The sequence below is a fragment of the Pogoniulus pusillus genome, chromosome 14 (assembly GCF_015220805.1).
Source record: "Pogoniulus pusillus isolate bPogPus1 chromosome 14, bPogPus1.pri, whole genome shotgun sequence".
NCBI classification, from domain to species: Eukaryota; Metazoa; Chordata; class Aves; order Piciformes; family Lybiidae; genus Pogoniulus; species Pogoniulus pusillus.
The window spans coordinates 27417283-27434981 of NC_087277.1; the positions used below are offsets into that span (position 1 = coordinate 27417283).

The window sequence follows — 17699 nt, forward strand, 5'->3', positions numbered from 1 at the left end:
GCAAGGCAATAACTGAATTCAGGAACTCATCTGCTTGCATCTGAAACAGAAGGGGCAGTCCTGTCTTTATGAACTTCAGAGAAACACAGAGTTGTGTTTGTTTCTATGTATATTGATATGAAATTTCAGGGTAATAACAAGGGGAGTCTTACCAATGCTAACAGGAATCTCTGGTATACTTGCTTGAAGTTTTCAAAACCTAGATATCAGATTGTGCTAGTCTGAAGCTAGCTAGAGTGTTTTGCTGAGAAGAACTAGATTACAGGCTGTGAAAGGGAAACATTGGTGATGTCTACTTCATTCATAGGCTTGCTGAGATGTATAAAAACAATAATATATACATAGGTAACAGAGTTTCTCTCTGGGCTTTGTGGGTTGCACTTCTGTCTCTAACCTAACCTGCCATCTGTGTGACCAATCCATCTGCTTCCTAACCCCCCTGACCGACCCACCATAATACCTTAAACATAAACCAAGATCTAGGGTAAGGTAGAGGGGTGGAAAGAAGGTGGAAAGGTGGTTGGGAGCCCCTCCTGTGGACTCTGGTTTCTGGGAGGACTGTTGTGTTTCTGTTATTACCTTTTAACTTGTCTATTTCTGTATGTAACTGCACCTATTGTAAACACCTTCTTGTATATTGTGCTAAACTGTAAATATAAGCTTCATTCAATTTCCAGAGCCACTGAGTCTAGTCTGGGTGATTTCCCAAAGTCGGGGGGGGGGGGGGCAGATAATACTCAAACTATCACACAGAAGACCTCCTACATCTGTGTTGAAACTGTTGAGTACTTTTCATATCACTTTTGCAGATACAAAATACTCTTTGTATCTAAAGCAAATTGTAGAAAATTGCTGTAATCTCCACTTGTTTTAACTAATAAATTCACAGAATTCAAGAATGGTTGATGGTGAAAGCGACCTCATGAGATCATCTACTTGAGCTCATCTACTCCTGCTTGAACAGGTTTGTCATAGAATGATCACAGGCTCACAGGATGTTACGGGTTGGAAAAGACTTAAGGAGATAGAGTCCAATCCTCATGCCAGAGCAGGACAATCCTATCTAACACAGGTCACAGAGGAACACATCCAGACAGGCCTTGAAAGCCTCCAGAGAAGGAGACTCCACAGCCTCTCTGGGCAGCCTGCGCCAGTGCTCTGTGACCCTTACAGTAAAGAAGTTCCCCCTTGTGTTGAGGCGGAACCTCCTGTGCTGCAACTTACACCCATTGCTCCTTGTCCTATCCCAGGGAGCAGTGAGCAGATCCTGTCCCCCTGCTCCTGGCCAGCCCTCTGATATTTAGAAACATTTATCAAATCCCCTCTAAGTTCTCTCTTTTCCAGACTAAAAAGTCCCAAGTCTCTCAGCTTCCATGATAGAATGGTCTGGCTTGGAAGGGACCTCCAAAGGTCCAACTTACTCCACAGTCAACACAGGCACGTTCAACTAGATAGATCAGGTTGCCTAGAGCCCAGTTGAGCCTCACCTTGAATGCCTCCAGGGATGGGGCCTCAACCACCCCTCTGGGCACAGAAGACAATACATGAATTACAGAACTATAAAAAAAAATAAAAACTATTTACATATTGAAGCAAAAATAAGAGACCAAAAAATAAAAAAGAGTAATTCCCCTTTCCTAAAAAAAAAAACCTGTTGACTGTTCCTCAGATCACTTTATTTCCCAATCAACACTTGTTTTCTTTATGCTCACACTTACTGAACTAAAGTAGGCTGACATCTTCACGGCTTCCATGAAGACAGAAAAGAAGTCCTAAAAGGGTAAACTGTACTCTTTCATGATCAAGACAATTGTGCCAACAAAAGCATCTGCCATTTTTTGTCTTAGTGAGCAGACAGGCTATTTTCTGAACAACAAAGTTTGTCCCTAACCTGTTTCATACCAAAACATGAAGGGATTCAGCCAAGGAAGACAGACCAAGTACAGCTACTTATGAAATGGTTCCATTTCCCCCATACTTATAGAACATAGAATCACTCCGGTTGGAAAAGACCCTTGAGCTCCTCAGGCTCGACAATTAATACTATTCTACCAAGTTCACTACTAAACCATAACACCAAGTGCCACATCTAAATGATCTTTAACACCTCCAGAGACAGCGATCCAACAACCTCCCTGGGCAGCCTGGTCCAATACTTGACTACTCTTAAAGTGATTTTTTTTTTCCTAAGGTCCAGCCTAAACCACACCTAGTGCAGCTTGAGGCCATTCTCATTCATTCTATTGCTACTTACCTGAGAAGAAACCAGCACTGGTTTCTCTGTATTATTCTTCCAGGTAGTTTTAGAGGGCAGTAAGGTCTCCCCTCAATCTCTTCTTCAAACTGAACACTCTCAGCTCCCTCAAACTCTCTTCATAAATTATCCTCTAGGCTCTTCCTCAGCTTAGCTGCCTTTCTTTGCTCCTGCTTCATCGCCTTAACATTTTTCTCATACTGAGGTACCCAAAACTGAACACAGCAGCCAAGGTGTGGCCTCACCAACGCTGAGTACAGGGGCACCACCACTTTCATAGTCCTGCTGGTCACACCATTGCTGATACAAGCCAGAATGCCACTGGGTTTCTTTGCCACCTGGGCACACCGCTGGCTCATATTCAGCCACCTGTCAATCACAACCCTTCAGATCCCTTTCTGCCCGACCACTTTCCAGCTACCCTTGCCCAAACTTGCAGCACTGCACACATTTGTTGTGGCCCAAGTTGGAAATAATTTCCTCCAGTTCCCCACTATGGAAATCACAAATCAGTGGGAAAGATTGGAAGAAACTCAACACGTCTTCAAGTAACAGGTACTCTTGCATTTAGGAATGAGCCTGGTTCTCAACAGCAAGCAATGCGAGTGCTGTACGACACCTATTTGAATTACTGAGTGTGAACGTGTGTGCTGTACACACAGCCCAGTCATATCATAAGCTCTTCTAAAGGGGCTTTCTGGTACTAATGCTCTCCTCATAACCACGTCGGCTGATGCTAGCCACGGCAGTTTGAGAGCCACATGAACACACCGGCAGAAAACTCTGTCAACACTTCCCACTTAGAAATGTTGCAGCTCCTACATTTCTGCCCGGGATTTTCTGGGCGTAAGCACTCGGCAGAAGCACAAAGGAGGCCAATGTACCCGGAAAACATCCCGCCTGCAAGGTAAACAGACTCCGCTCAGCAAGCCCCAGCGCTATTGGATTTACTGCATGTGCGCAGCCGGCAGACCACGGCCAGCCTCGTTACACGCAGCATGTGCAGGGGCTCCAACACCTCCTGGTCTCACTGCGGGTGTGTGGGATCAGCCTACGCAAGCGCACACGCACACAGGGCAGTTGTTTGCCCACCTCGCAACCCCACACCGGTGCTTTGACACTCACAAACCCAGCCACGCTATGCTGGCAGGCAGTGCGAACGCTGCATCGAACGCAGCGGGGTGCCCTCACGCAGAGGCATCGTAGGCTTCCATCAGCTGAGCCAGCATGATAGCCCTCCTCGGGTCGTGCCTCGAACACAGCCTTAGTTAAGCCCAGGCCCTGCTAAGGGGTTCGTTTTCCTCCAAATCAGCCAGTCCTGGCCCGGTGAGTGACCCAGCCTGGCACCACAAGCGGGCACAAGGCACACCTGAGCGCTGCGGTTTAGCCCGATGTAGCGCGGCTCTTGAAGGACGCCGCCCACGCAGCCGAGGAGAGGGGGCGCTGCCCGCCCACACCCAAAATGGCCGCGCCAGCCCCTCCGCTGACCCTCCCCGGCCCGCTCAGCCCACGCTCTGACGGCGGAACCCGGGCGCCCACGGCGCCGTCCCGATTGGCAGCGCGCTCCGGCCAATCGCGGAGGCGAGCGCTTCGTGCCGCCAATGGCAGCAGAGGCCCGCGGCGGGCAGCGGCCGGCCGGGCACGCCGCCAGTGCGGACGGTCCGCGCCCGCAGGCCAATGGCGGTGCCGGAGGAGCGGCGGGGCAGTGCGGCCCCGGGAGGGGCGGTTGCCGTGACAACTGGAGGCTCGGTGATGCCGGCCGGCCCTGGCGCCCGCGGCCCCTCGCCCACCCCGGGAAGCGGCGCGGTACCTCGGGCTGAACGGCAGAGCTCCGCCTTTTCCCTCCTCTCTCGGCGGGACGACTTCCTGTGCTGGCGGGCTGCCGCCACCGCCTCTCGCCCGACCGTCCCCGCCGCCCCGCCTCTCGCTCCCGCCCGCCGTGCTGGGCCGCGGCATGAGTGGGGCTGGGGCGCCGAGTCCGCCGGGGTGAGGACTGCCTCGGCTTAGCGGCACCTGCAGGGACGGGAGCGCTGCCCGGCCTCTGCACCGCCGCGGAGCCCAGCATCTGCGCTCGCAGATGTACGACGAAGATCTTCGGGCGGTGGCGGCCACGGCCTTCGGCCCTCGCCCCCGGGCCCTCTGCGACTGCCTGCCCGCCGGGAGGCCTCGCTCCCGGCTGCCTGTGCGTCTCGCGTGTCGCTTTCCCAGAGGCGATGCCCTGGGGGAGGCTGCACCTTCGGTCGTGGAGTACTTCAGCGTGCCTGCGATGTTACCATTGCTCAGGTGTTAGAATGGAAAGGAATTGACCCTACTCATCACCATCACAAGCCCGCTGCAGTGACAACTTGGGTTTAGGGTCCTAAAAACAACACATGGAAAAAAATTGCATCTGTCAGGACGTTTTTCACCATCTTGAGATGATGATAGGTCCTTTGCAAGATATATATTGGATTAAAAGGGAGTTTCAGAGGTCATCTACTCAAACTCCTGCAGTGAGCAGGGACATCATCCACTACGTCAACTTGCTCAGAGCCTTGTTGAGCCAGACCTCGAATATGTCCAGGGACAGGGGCTCACCTACCACTAGGCAACGTGTTCCAGTGCAATACATCTACTTCAATGCACGACAAAAGTCAGTGGCTCTTGGAGCAGCTGACTGATTAGTATTGCAAACACACGCTGTTCTTCCTGCAAAATGGCAGTTGGTAACTGAGTGTAACACTCCCCTGTAAGGAGAGATGCACAGCAAAGGAAATATTTGCATTTGTTTACCTCTGCACCTTAGGAAGTGAAAGCCAGAAGCAGCTGAACTTTCCCATCTTTCTAGATGACATGCATACAGAGTGGGGAACCAGCCTGCGGAAAAGTTGATTCGTCAGTTTCTGCCTGGCATGTGTACCAAACCTCAGGGTTTTCCTCAGTCCTTTCTGTAGCGAGCTTAATGGATGACTGAAATGATACAGCTTTCTTAGAAATGCAGCCTGTCCTGATCCTGAGTGGTAAGACACAAAGCTTTTCTTTGTACCTATTCTGCCAAGAAAGCTCACTTCAGCAGCTTTGAACATGGTTTACTGAACACAGCCTTCTATTTTCTTCCCTGGGTTATCTTGTCCTTTGTGGGACAGGGATCGTCACCCATTGCGGGCACTACCTCTGGTTTTGCTACTTTGTGTATTCAGAATTTAGGAGGAAGTTCTTCACAGAGTGATTGGCATTGGAATGGGCTGCCCAGGGAGGTGGTGGAGGCACCGTCCCTGGGGGTGTTCAAGAAAAGCCTGGATGAGGCACTTGGCACCATGGTCTAGTTGACTGGCTAGGGCTGGGTGCTAGGTTGGACTGGATGAGCTTGGAGGTCTCTTCCAACCTGGTTGATTCTATGAATCTTCATAAATATTTTATTTCATTTGTATTTTGAGTGGTAAGACAACAACTGTATACCTTTAAAATATGTTAATACATTATTTTGCTTCCTTGATTGATTTAATATATAATTAAACCCAAGCTATTGTTATGCTCATGGGCATTTGAATATAGCATTCTGGGCAAAACAGCAATCACATTCAAATAGCTGCTGCATGATTTTTGACTGCCTAATCACAATATAAATAAATAAACATGAAGGAATAGCACAGGCAGTGTACCCAGGTTCATGACTTTGCATCCTGTGAACTGAGGAATTTGTCTGTCCTTGTAAGTCCTTGTAGCAAAATGCATCTGGTTCTAGTTCAGCTTTATCTGAGATTCTGTGAATTCAGTGGGCCTGGGCTAGGTGATCTCCAGAGATTACAACTGCTCCCATGCTGGCATTCTGAGATTCTGCGACTTCAGTGGGTTTTCAGTCAGGTTGTGGGTGCAAAGTGTGGTCAGCAGTGGCCAGAAAGAGCTTAGGCACAAAATAATCAGAAGCTTTGCCTTTGCAGAGAAGGTGTCTGGACCTTCAGCCTCTCTTTTAGAGAGTTGTTGTTAGTTCTTCTACAGAAAGCAAAGGGGAAGAGGGGGAACAGAAGTGAATGTGTGCTGCCTGGGTTGGACTAAGGTGTTTACATCAAGGGGTCTTCTAGACCACTTGGAAGAGGATCTCAGCTTTGTTGGGAAGCAGAAATCAGAGACTAGGGCTCACAGGCACAAACTTGAATGTAGGAAATTCCTTCTAAACATGAGGAGGAACTTTATCTAATGTTGACAGAGAACTGAAACAGGCTGCCCCGAGGGGTGGTTGGGTCTCCATCTCTAGAGACATCAAACTTGCTTGGCCATGTTCCTGTGCAAACTGCTCTGGGTGGACTTACCTTGAAAGGGGACTTGTACTTCATGATCTCCAGAGGTCCCTTCCAACACCTACCATTCTGTGATAACTTGTTTCACCACCTAGTTATTCTTCTGACTGAGGAATCTGTTCAAGCTGAGCAGCCTTGATACTGAATCCATTAAGAAGCCATTCATAAGGATTTAACGCCTTTGTGAAAAGGACTTCAAGAGTCACTGAGTCAACATTTTTAGTTTTTCTGTCTTTAATTTCTTCATTCTTAATTCTCATTTTATGGGAAGAATGTTTGTTTCCCACTGCAAAGTTAATTCCACAGAGAAGATATGCGAGCTGGTGGAATGTTCAGAGTCGTAGAATCAACCAGGTTGGAAGAGACCTCCAAGATCATCTAGTCCAATCTATCGCCCAGGGATGGGGACTCCACCACCTCCCTGGGCAGCTCATTCCCATGCCAGTCACTCTCTCTGACAACAGCTTCCTCCTAACATCCAGCCTAGACCTTCCCTGGCACAACTTGACACTCTGTCCCCTTGTTCTGTTGCTGGTTGCCTGGCAGAAGAAACCAACCCCACCTGGCTACAGCCTCCCTTTAGGTAGTTGTAGACAGCCATGAGGTCTGCCCTGAGCCTCCTCTTCTACAGGCTGCACACCCCCAGGTCCCTCAGCCTCTCCTCATAGGGTTTGCGTTCCAGGCCTCTCACCACCCTTCTCTATACATGTTGCAGTACCTCAACATCTCTCTTGAATTGAGGGGCCCAGAACTGGACACAGCACTCAAGGTGTGACCTGACCAGTTCTGAGTGCAAGGGAAGAATAATCTCCCTTGTCCTACTGGCCACACTGTTCCTGATCCAGGCCAGGATGTCATTGGCTGTCCTGCCCACCTGGGCACACTGCTGCCTTATGTTCAACTACTCTCTACCAGTACCCTCAGGTCCATTTGGCTGCTCTCCAGCCACTCTGTCGCAGCCTGTAGTGCTGCTTGGGGTTGTTGTGGCCAAAACGTAGAACCCTGCACTTGGCCTTGTTAAATCTCATCCCATTGGCTTCTGCCCACTCATCCAGCCTGTCACAGTCCCTCTGCAGAAATTTCCCTGCAGAAGTGAGGTTGACATTTAGATGATAGAAAATGCTCCTGACTGGCTTGCTATGTGTTGTAGGGTAAGAAGCAGCCTGAGTGGAGTATGTCTGTCATAGAGTATTTATAATCTGTCTGTTACAGGTGTAAATACACAGGGGAAACAGTTACTAAACATGTGACTATAGCTGAAATCTTCATCAGTCAGAGAGGAATACTTCATTTTAGTCATATGGCAATGAATTTGGTGCCATATCCCTTGAGTAATCAACATTTTTTTAAACCTGCCTGGGTTTGGTTTATTTCACAAAATGTGGAAGGAAATGGATGTATTTTCAGTGATCATCTTTTCCTGGTTTATTTATTCCTTTACGAGGTCTTCAGCTTGCTCTGACAACATGACAAGAATCTGTCCCTTTTTGTTCTCCTATGCAGTGGTTTTCAATTTAAACCTACTGAAAAATAGGCTTTCTTTTCTTTTCTTGCCTTTTGCAGAGCTCCTAGAAGCATTCCCTGAGCTTTTAGAATTCAGTGGATAAAAGGTTGGAAAATGATGCTCAACATCTTTGTGCCAGGTTGACAACACAGATTAAATTAACATACAGACAACTAACTCCTCAAAATGCAACAACTTGTCTGCTGTCTAACCTGGTGTCTCCTTGTGTATGTCTAACCACCAGGTTAAGCTCAAAGATGTGAAAGAATGCTATTAATTGTTTTTGTTCCACTTGTTTTTGCATCACTGTGAGTAAAGAGCTTTGCCCTGTCTCTCATCCAGAACCCAAATGTAGCCTGAATATTGCCAGTACAACAGCCACTTAACTGTAGCTACTCTTCAGGCTACCATTAAATCATTCAGGTAATGCCTTACCCCAGACCTTCTAAAAGGTACAGTATTCCCCATCCAACCACAAAGCTAAAAACTCTCTTTATGCTCCTGTCACTACCTAACAGTGTCATTTCTGGCTTTGACAGATACAGCATTGCTCTGCTCATATCTAACCAGAAAAGCTGCTGATAAAAATTACCCCTTTAACTCATCCCCTTGTCCATGCCATGCCGCACTTTGCATGTCTCCAGCGGCTCTCATCTCTACCGACTCTTACACACTGCCTTCATTTTCAAATCCATTATTCCTTTCCTGCCTTGTTTTCACTTAGTTTTAACGTGTTGCTTCTTGCTTCTGACTAATCTACAATGCTGGCTTCCACTGTGCTTTTATTCATGGGCTTCACTGAGAGAGTCATTGGACACTGGAATGGGCTGCCTGGGGAGGTGGTGGAGTCGCCGTCCCTGGGGCTGTTCAAGGCAAGACTGGACGTGGCACTTGGTGCCATGGTCTAGCCTTGAGCTCTATGGTAAAGGGTTGGACTTGATGATCTGTGAGGTCTCTTCCAACCCTGATGATACTGTGATACTGTGATACTCTTTTTTGCTTTCCTCGTGTAACGCTCTTTACTCTCAAGTCCATCCAAAAGAGAAGTTCAGCAGGACAACCACTGTTACTTGCTGCTCTTTGTGTGCTGAGCCTGCTTCTGCTTCTCCCACATTTGCTGTTTCTGTCTGTTGGTTCATGTCTTGTCTTAGATTTCAGCTGCAATTTCTTTAGCATAAATAGCTTCCGCTTGCCTGTTACTTGGTTTAGTATTCTGCACGACAGCCTCTAAAATCAAACGCACCTTAAACGTCTGCAGCACAGCCCATAGCAGAGCAGCCCTGGACAACTGTCCTGACTTCTGCTCCCCATGGAGATAGAAGGGATGCAGAGCCCATCCTCTCTCCTTCCAGCTGAAAAATCTCAGCACAATGTCAGTCATGATAGGTGGTGCATTTGGTGACACAGGCAGCCTGCCATTAGGACAAACATTTCACCAAAGAACCAGCCGATGGTAATGACTTTCAGTCACAGACTGACCCAGGCTGGCACAAGTCAGAGTGCTGGAGATGAAGGGCTCCATGTTCCATTACCAGTCCTCTGAGCCATCAAGTTTGCTCCACCCTACCCCTACTTAACCTGTATTGATAGACTTGTAGTGTTTTCCTAACTGCTATCGTCCATACAGATGTCTGCCTTCATTTTATTGATACAGTCAATCAATACTACATTAAATGTTACCTTCAGTTTACCCTTAATTGTCTAAAGTAGATGTGGTATTTTCATTATTTATGTGACTATGCCATTAAATTATGCATTCCAGATTAAAAGAATAAAAGTCTTGTTTACATTATTATTATTATTGTTCTGCCATCAACTTTTGCATTTCTGTCTAAAGAAATTAATCTCCTAGCAGAAAGGGATATGGGGACTGCCAAGCACTAGCTTCTCTTGCCTCTGTGACATTCTTGCAGATACAAAACCAGAAAAATCATAAGCTTAACACAGTAGACACTCTTGAAAGTTTCTTCTCAGCATGAAGCTATGTTTTAATTACTATTTTTGTCTGCATGGTTCAGATTGAAAGTGCCCCAACCAGACTAAGTGCTTATCCTAGTTAATTCTTCATGAGGCTTATGTCACTGGAAGATGCATTTAATTTATTTGCCTTTATTCTTTTCTTAAGCCAGGACTGACTAAGTGGTTATCTAAATGCTCAACAAAGGTTTTACTACTTTAGGGCCAGATCCAAAGCCTGTTGAATCAATTGGAAACTTCAGAGGTCTTTGGAACTGGCCATTTAAACTGTGAATTTGTTGGGGGACCCTGAAGAATAAAATAACCCCAACCTTTATATATAATTCTTCTATCTGTTTATATCCATAAATTTTATATCTGTTAATATAAAATATGAACAGATTTCTTTGGAACTGGCCCTGTAAACTGTGATTTGTTGGGGGACCCTGAAGAATAAAATGACCTCAACCTTTATATATAATTCTTCTATCTGTTTATATCCATAAATTTTATATCTGTTAATATAAAATATTAACAGATTTCTTTGGAATTGGCCCTGTAAACTGTGATTTGTTGGGGGATCCTGAAGAATAAAAATAACCCCAAGTTTTATTTATGTATAATACTTCTATCTGTTTATATCTATAATTTTTTATATTTAAACACTTTGCTGCCTTTGGTAGTGATTGACACAAGGCTGAAGGATCCTTCCTGGAAAGATTCTGGCATCACCTGCTAGGACAAGCAAATGGGATTTTTACACAGCCTAAATTCAAGGATGTTGTGGATGCTTTCTTTGTCAGCACTTCCTTAAGTAAGTGCAGGCATAACCCATGATTCCTGGCTGACCACAGGTCCAAAGACATAGACTAATTAATTCCTTAATTCCCCCTGATGGCAGTAGGGCTTTGTGAATTTCATTGTCCCCTGTGAAAACTGTATCTAAATGTTATCTAGCTCAGATTTGGAACGTCTGATTTTAAGCTCATGAAAGTAGACAAAATTCATGGAGAGCATCCCTATTCTTATTATCCTTGTTTTGCATAAGAGTAGAGCAGTAACAAGCTAGAACTCCTCTAACCTTACAATTAATTGGCAAGTGCTGCTCTACTTAACTGAGAGAATCCTGAACTGAGACAATGCAGCTTCACCCTGCATTGTCTTATCCTAGCTGCTGCATCTTGTGGCTCACGATGCTGCCCTGCTATAATCACAGAGTCAGAGAGTGTTAAGGACTGGAAGTGACCTCCAAAGATCATCTAATCTGTGCTAGTTTGAAGCTAGCAAGAATATTCTGGTGAGAAGAACTAGATTACAGGCTGTGAAAGGGAAACAATGGTGATGTCTGCTTGACTCATAGGCTTCCTGAGATGTATAAGAGCAAGAATCCAAACACAGATAAGGGCGGTGCTCTCTGTCTGGGCTGTGGGCTGCATTTCTCTCTCTAACCTAATCTGCCATCTCTCTGATGCATCCACCTGCTTCCTAAACCCCCCTGACCAACCCTCCAGTCTTCCTTGGGCACAAGGCAATGTCCAGGGTAAGGTAGAGAGGGGTGGGAGAAGGTGGAAGGGCAGTTGAGAGCCCCTCCTGGGGACTCAGGTTTCTGGGAGGGCTGTTGTGTTTCTGTATTACCTTTTCCCTTGTGTATTTCTCTCTATAACTGTATATACTGTAAATATCTGCTTGTATATTGAGCTAAGCTGTAAATATAAGCTTCATTCAATTTCCAGAGCTGGCTGAGTCTAGTCTGGGTGATTTTACAAAGTGTGGGGGGCAGGGAACACCCAAACCATCACATAGTCCAACTCCCCTGCCAGAGCAAGATCACCTTTTTTTTTTTTTCCTTTCCCCCCCTTCTTCCTCTTTTCCTTTCCATCCTTTTCCTCTCTGCCCTTTTCCCTCCTTTCAGCACCACCTCCCCTTTTCCACCCTATCTGCTCCTTTCCCACCTCACACCACATTTTCCCGTGTTTGCCCTCAAACCCAGAGCACCTGGGCTCTGCTGGAGTCTCCTCCCACCCCAGGTGTCACCACTTTGCCCTCCCTGCCCACTCCCCTTTATAATGGGCCTCAGGAAAGGCAGAAGCCTCAAGCTTGCCCAACTGGGCAGAGGGATCCTCCTCCTGGCATCACTGGTGAGTGCCCATGGTGCACACTGGGTGAATGGTGGAGGGGATCAAAGGCCGGGGGGCCTGGTGGCCCCCCGGTTACATAGGATTAGGCTTGATGCTCCCTCTGGCATCACTCCATGGGTGCTTGCTGGGCCTCCTTACTTAGGCTGAGCTCCTCTATGAAGCTGAGCTGCTTCTTTCTGTTTGCTTATGATGAGCTGAAGTACTTGGCTGAGCTGAAAGCTCATGAGAGATTAGTATTGTGTTGTCATAGAATTGTTTGGGTTGGAGAAGCTCTCTAAGATCATCAAACCCAACCTTCAACTCAACACCACCATGGCCATTAAACCATGTCCCAAAGTGCCATGGACATGTACTGCTTGAACATCTCTGGGGATGGTGACTCCAGCACCTCCCTGGGCAGCCTGTTCCAATGCCTGACCACTTGTGCAGCAAAGAAATTGTTCTTCATGTCCCACCCAAACCTCTCCTGGCACAACTTTGGGCCATTTTTTTCATTCTATCACCAACTCCCACCTAACTGCAACCTTCTTTCAGGGAGTTGTAGAGAGCAACCAGGTCTCCCCTCAGTCTCCTCTTTTCCACACTAAACAGCCCCGAGTCCCTCAGGCACTCTTCAGCAGCCCTGTTCTCCAGACCCTTCACCAGCTTCATTGCCTGGACACACTCCAGCCCTTGATGTCCTTCTAGGCATGAGGACTCCAAAACTGAACCCAGGATTTGAGGTGTGGCTGCAGTAGTGCCCAGTACAGGGGCACCATCCCTTCCCTGTTGCTGCTGGCCACTCCACTGCTGATCCAGGCCAGGATCATAGAATGTTAGAGATTGGAAGGGACCTCCATAGATCAATCCAACCCCCCTGTCAAAGCAGAACCATGGAATATAACTGAGATCACACAGGAATGCATCCAGACAGAGCTTGAATGTCTCTAGAGAAGGAGACTCCACAACCTCTCTGGGCAGCCTGTGCCAGTGCTCTGTGACCCTTACAGTAAAGAAGTTCTTTCTCAAGTTGAGGTGGAAGTTCCTGTGCTGTAGTTTATACTGATTACCTCTCATCCTATCTCAGGGCACAACCTAGAAGAGTTTGTGTGTGTGCCCACCTTCTGACCCTCAGATATTTATAAACAGTGATTAGATCCCCTCTAAGTCTTTTCTTCACCAGACCAAAAAGCTTCTCGTCACCAGGCAGTACTCCAGCCCCTTCGTCATCTTTGTATCCCTCTCTTGGACTCTCCCTATTGTTCTTGAACTGGGGAGCCCAAAATTGAGTGCAATATTACAGGTGGGCAGCACAGAGGGGGAGGAGAACTTCCCTGGATCTGCTGGCCACACTTCTTTTAATGCACCCCAAGAAAATATTGAGAGTCACAGTGCCAGGGACAGTGGCACTGGTCTGGGTCCTTCCTGGGCACCCCAGCTGAGCAGGGTGAGATCCTGTCCCACTCCACCTGCTGCCACAGCTGGGTACACACAGAGGCACATAATGGGCAGGGACTCAGAGTAACCTATGGCCTCCATCACCTCCTTCAGCCTTAAAGACTGGATGAGGCATTTAGTGCCATGGTCTAGTTGATTGGCTAGGGCTGGGTGGTAGGGTGGGCTGGATGATCTTGGAGGTCTCTTCCAAACTGGTTGATTCTATGAAATCATCCCCGTTGCCTTCACTATCCTCACTGTCCCCATCATCCCCATCCTCTGTGGATTATATATAAGAGATTTGTATCAGAGTAATCTAAATACGAGATAAAATTGCCTAAAAAAGAATCTGAAGGCTGGCCAGGAGTGGGGGAACAGGCTCTGCTCACTGCTCCCTGGGATAGGACAAGGAGCAATGGGTGTAAGTTGCAGCAAAAGAGGTTCCACCTAAACACAAGGGGGAACTTCTGTACTGTAAGGGTCACAGAGCACTGGCACAGGCTGCCCAGAGAGGTTGTGGAGTCTCCTTCTCTGGAGCCTTTCAAGGCCTGTCTGGATGTGTTCCTGTGTGATCTGTGTTAGATAGGATTGTCCTGCTCTGGCAGGGTGGTTGGACTGGATGATCTCCTTGGGTCCCTTCCAACCCCTAACATCCTATGATCCTATGATGATTTTCAAGGTTAGTATAGTCAAAGTAAGCCATCTTTTCATTTTCATCTGCTGAAAGCCTCCACTAACTCATTTTTATTTATTCAAATAAAATATTTACCCAAATGAAGAGCAGCCAAATCTGACTGGAACTGCTTCAGCTTATTTTGTAAATATATTATTGCTCATACTGGTAATACTGAAGATACATTGAACTGTGCACCCTGTAAATACACAACCAAAATGCCTGAGAATTTCTGCAAATGAGCTTAGTGTAACACTAATGAGCTACCCTGCAACAATAAAATGGTGGATGCAGTTTGAAAAGGGTGTCATTAGCTTCCAAGGAGCTGCTAAAAAGCATCAACACCCCTTTTAAGTATAAAAAAACCCCCACACAATAACAGAATAAGAAGCTGTTTATTTAATGGCGTGCTTAAAACAAGGCTTGAGTAGCTGGAAACAACTAGAACCTTCTTGGTTTAAGCCAAACCTATATTTATTAATAAAAAGCTTGTTTCCCAAAATATCAGGAATTAGGGTTTGCTTTCTGCTGGGAAATCTGTTCCAAGATAATTGAAGTCTGTAGTGACAAGAGGAAGTACATGCAAATATTTTAATACCCTACATAACAAGGCATAGCTGAAAACCAGGATTGTTCTTAGTTACAAGTAGCTTTGTACCTGTTTTTTGCTTCCATGCAATGTATTAATTCAATGGTCAATAGTGGTAGAACAAGAGGGAGTGGCCTCAAATGTGACTGGGTGGGTTTAAACTGGACATTAGGGAATGTTTTTTTCACAGCAAGAGTGGTCAGGCACTGGAATGGGCTGCCCAAGGAGGTGGCTGAGTAATCAACCCTGGATATGTTTTAAAGCCGTTTGGATGTGGTACTTGAGGATATGGTTTAAGGGTAGTAAACCTTGTAGAGTAGGGATAACAATTGGACATGATGATCCTGGGGGTCTTTTCCAACCGCAGTGTTTCTCTGATTTCTGGGATTCTGACCAAGCATATTATTTATTCTGGAGTAATGTGAACATTTCTGTGTATGATTTATAGCCTAAGAACCAGAGTTATGCTGAGTGAGAGAGAGGTTAGCCTATGAACCAGAGCTATGCTGAGCGAGAGAGAGGTTAGCCTATGAACCAGCACTATGCTGAGAGAGGACACCCTACCCTAGATCAGCCTGGCCTCAAACACCTCCAGCCATGGGGCCTCAACCTGGGCAACCCAGTCCAGCCTCTCACCACTCTCATGCTCAACAGCTTCCTCCTCATGTCCTGTCTGACCCTACCCATCTCCAGCTTTGCTCCATTCCCCCCAGTCCTGTCACTCCCTGAGAGCCTAAAAAGTCCCTCCCCAGCTTTTTTGTAGCCCCCTTCAGATACTGAAAGGCCACAAGAAGGTCACCTTGGAGCCTCCTCTTCTGCAGCCTGAACAGCCCCAACTCTTTCAGTCTGTCCTCACAGCAGAGCTGCTGCAGCCCTCTGAGCATCCTCCTGGCCCTTCTCTGGACACACTCCAGTACGTCCACATCCTTTTTGTAACAGGGGCTCCAGAGCTGGATGCAGTACTCCAGGTGGGGTCTCAGCAGAGTTGAGTAGAGGAGGAGAATGACCTCCCTTGCCCTGCTGGCTACACTTCTTCTGATGCAGCCCAGGATCTGGTTGTCCCTCCAGGCTGCAAGTGCACACTGCTGGCTCATGTTGAGCTTCTCATCCACCAACACCCCCAAGTCCCTCTCCTTAGGGCTGCTCTCCAGCCACTCACTGCCCAGCCTGAATTTGTTCTTGGGATTGCCTTGACCCAGCTGCAGGACCTTGCACTTGGTTTTGTTGAACCTGCTGAGGTTGGCTTGTGCCCACCTCTCCAGCCTGCCCAGGTCCCTCTGGATGGATCCTTGCCCTCCAGCCTGTCTGCTGCACCACACAGCTTGGTGTCCGCAGTCTTTCTGAGAGTGCACTCAGTGCCACTGCCCGTGGCATTGACAAAGATGTTGAACAAGACTGGGACTGATCCCTGACGGACTCCGCTTGTCACTGGCCTCCACTTGGACATGGACCTATTGACAGCCACTCTTTGGGTTTGTCCAACAAGCCACTTCTTTATCCAGCTCATGGTCCAATATTGGCAGAATAAACAATAAATTAATGTGGCAGGAGGTGGCATAAGGCTGAAGACCGAAATGCAGCTCTAACATATTTGGAGAAAAACCTGATCAAAGGCATTTTTATGAAGAGAAATTTTAAATTTCCCTTTTGGGGTAAATTGTCTTTACTGTGTGACAGAGGAGCAGAGAATCTTGGTTTGAAAATGTGGTTTTTTTTTCTAGAAGCAGCTCTTTACTTCTGCTGCTCCATAGCCGTTAGTCTTTTGCCAGCGCTAATCGTGCCAGTGATGCCATTAAAAAAGTAACTTTTATAAGTTTTAATCACATATATTTCAAATCTCAAAGAGGCTGTTCAGACAGTGCAGCTTTTAGAAGACCCTATTATACCATGCAGTAGTGTGTGATGAGGAGATGCTACATTTATTTTAGGAGAGAAAGAAATCTGTATTTCATTTGTTACACTGCTAACTTCACTTTAGGTAATTGCATTCGGCTTTATTATTGCCCAGAGCAATAACTGATTGTTAGTTATTGAAGTCTGAAATGATTTTCTCATTTCCCAGGGGAAGCTGGAGATTTACATGGTGCACAGCAGTAACTAATAGATATAATCTGGTCATAATGCAGCCCTATAATGTGTTATTTACTTGTTGAGAACATGGATGTTGAACGTTTTAACATTTCCTCGAGTAGTGTGGCAGATTTTACTCCTGATTTGTGAGTTTTAAGTGTGTGCTACTCTTTAATTTCACAATAGTTGAAATGCCAGCAACCCTTAAAATGCATGCAAAGCACCAGAGGTCACACACCTGTACTTACCCAGCTGCACTGGAACTTGGGCAGATTTTACCTTTGATTTTTAAATGGTATGCACATGGTTATCATGAAAATCATAGAATGGCTTAGGGTGGAAGAGACCTTAGAGGTCATCTACTCCAACCCCTCCCTGTCATAGGCAGGGATGCCTCTCAGCTAGACTTGGTTGCCCAAGGGTCTCATCCAGTCTGGCCTTAGGCCCTTCAGAGAGGAGACATCCACAACCACTCTGGGCAACCTATTCCAGAGTCTTACCACTCTCATACTGAAGAACTTCTTCCTACAATCCAGTCTAAACCTACTCTCTCTCAGATTCAAACCACTCCCCTGGTCCTGTCTCTAGACACCCTCGTGAAAATTCCCTCTGCAGTCTTCCTGTAGGATCCCTTCAGGTGTACAAAGGCAGCTCTAAGGTCCCCTTGAAGTCTTCTCCAGGCTGAACATCTCCAGCTCTCTCAGCCTATCCTCACAGCAGAGGTGCTCCAGCCTTTGGATCATCTTTGTGGCAGTCCTCTGGACTCGCTCCAACAGTAATAACCTGTCATAAGTAAAATTTCATCAACCCTAGATACTCATT

At 46.9% G+C, this 17699-nt stretch overlaps 1 protein-coding gene across 2 annotated transcripts in view; it reads right to left on the reverse strand.

Moving 5' to 3' along the window:
* The window catches only part of TRIQK (triple QxxK/R motif containing), a 77644-nt gene extending 73279 nt beyond the window's left edge, over positions 1-4365 (reverse strand). The window contains exon 1 of one of the 2 annotated variants that reach the window (XM_064154685.1): positions 4065-4365. The gene's annotated coding sequence lies outside the window, so the exon portion shown is untranslated. Of the gene's footprint in view, positions 1-1487; positions 1530-4064 lie in introns of those variants that run through there. The other variant, XM_064154687.1, reaches the window with a different exon arrangement.
* Positions 4366-17699: the final 13334 nt, after the last annotated feature.